This window comes from Sinocyclocheilus anshuiensis, unplaced genomic scaffold (genome assembly GCF_001515605.1).
Source record: "Sinocyclocheilus anshuiensis isolate Anshui unplaced genomic scaffold, SAMN03320099.WGS_v1.1 scaffold411, whole genome shotgun sequence".
NCBI classification, from domain to species: domain Eukaryota; kingdom Metazoa; phylum Chordata; class Actinopteri; order Cypriniformes; family Cyprinidae; genus Sinocyclocheilus; species Sinocyclocheilus anshuiensis.
Genome location: NW_015549608.1, coordinates 233,918 through 236,199, shown reverse-complemented (window position 1 = coordinate 236,199; position 2,282 = coordinate 233,918). Strand labels below are relative to the sequence as shown.

At 31.7% G+C, this 2,282-nt stretch overlaps 1 protein-coding gene across 1 annotated transcript in view; it reads left to right on the top strand.

Moving 5' to 3' along the window:
- Nucleotides 1-2,282, top strand: part of LOC107659066 (tubulin polymerization-promoting protein-like) — a 22,771-nt gene that overhangs the window by 1,247 nt on the left and 19,242 nt on the right. The window lies entirely within an intron of this gene.

Below are 2,282 nucleotides of genomic sequence, written 5' to 3'. Positions count from 1 at the left end.
TTTTTTTTTTTATCAAGTAAAAAAAAATACAAAATTTATAAAAACTTTATAGATATATTAAAAAAACTAAAACTTTAAAATGGAATATATACAAATAAAACCTCAAAATATTAATAAAAACTATAATAAAAATAACACTGAAACTCTTTTTAGTGAACTCGATCAAACACGTACTGTATTTGGTATTGTTAACTACTGTGGGCTTCAGATTTCCCTGTGCTTTACCTTTTCCTGTTTATGTGTTGCATCATATCCTCTTTATGTTCTCAATGCTTTATGTCACTTGAATTTTTTTTAAGACCATGTCCATTTTATCACAGATATAAATAGGTTTTTTTGTTTAAAATAGGTCCGGTTATTGTCTGCGCTCTCATCTGTGCAGTGCATGACCAGAAGACGAATGCATGTCATCATGCGCTCCACCAATCACAGATTCTCTTGAGGTCTGTGCGCATGCAAACAAGCATTTCTTCTCTCTGATGCTCCATCGTGCTCTGTGTTCTTTTCTGAAGTCCCCAGAACCTCCTCCAGCATTAGACAGCAGCAGATGTCTGTTCTGATCGCTGTAATTACATTTGGATATGGTTGTGTTTCATGCATCATATAATAAACATGATGAACTCTGTTGTTATCACTTCAGCTATTAGCAGCGTCAGGTTTATTACGTTAATGATAGCAGAAGTGATATTGACTGGGTGTTGTCACGAGAGTATTTAAAGCAACACTCATTTTATTTTGTAAATATGTTTTGTTGACTGATATAACAATAGTAATGGAATTTAGACTGACACTTTTTATATAAAGCGTCACTTTTATAGTATATCACAGTAATTGTATATATCACAAAATTGAATAAAATGTATTAATAAATTATATATATATATATATAAATACACACACAAACACACACACATACACACACACACACACACACAGACACACACACACAGACACACACACACAGACACACACACACAGACACACACACACAGACACACACACACAGACACACACACACAGACACACACACACAGACACACACACACAGACACACACACACAGACACACACACACAGACACACACACACAGACACACACACACAGACACACACACACAGACACACACACACAGACACACACACACAGACACACACACACACACACACATGTGTGTGTATGTGTGTGTGTGCGTGTGTGTGTGTCTGTGTGTGTGTGTGTGTGTGTGTATATTTAAAATGCATTATAAGGTTGCACAATTTGGGGGAAAGTCTCATTTAAAAAAAATTTCTAGTTAAAAATCGCACCAAAAGAGGAGCCCTTTAAATGTGCATTTTTAAGATGTTTAAGCCTTTATTTTGGGTAAGTTTCACTACTTACTGTAAAATTAAGAGATTAATGTTTAGACTTTTGCATATTATAACCTGGAAGTTGGATGTAGGAAGTAATTACATTAGATCCAAAAGCTAAATGCTACATAGCTAATGCTACTAAATGCTGATGCTATAGAACACAGTTAGCGGACTAGCTGTATAAGATTGTGTGCTACACTAATATATAACTTCACAGGCATTACTTGCTTGTTCTTTTAAATCCATAATATTACAAATTGACAGTTTATTGCGGGTCTGTGGTTTTATACTGGTGTATTTTTTTAAAGATTTCATATTATTTTAAGGTGAGCTTAAAGGGTGCACTATTATGAAAATCACATGGCTTCAGTGTGACGTCAATAAGAAAAAAGTATAATGTCATAGATATTGTTAATGATAGTTGTTCATATTAAAATATGTATGAACTTAATACATGGCCTAGATTATTAATTTAGCAAAATCTTGTCATTTTAATAAATATTACATGACATTTATACAAAATTGTTGCTGCTCCAATTAAGCTCAGTGTGCTCTCTTTAAGCTCTTCCACATTGAACGTCAATGTGAACACTTCATGAACAGATTTTAAATATAAACTGATGGTTGTCCCTTTAAGTTAATCTTTATAAAATGATTAATAACTATTAATAACATCTTTTTAAGATGAAAGAATATAACTTAAGTTGAAACCGATATCCTGTGCACTAAAAATGTCTCAATGTAGATTTTGGTGAGCTTAATTGGTACGTTTACCCTACTATTGTAATAACAATAACACTTAATAATTTTACTAGAAAATAAAAATAAAGTATTTAAGAATTAATTTAATATAAAAATATTATAATTAGAATATAATATTATTAATATGAATAATTCATTCATTTTATTTTACAGAAAACTTTTAGTATTTTT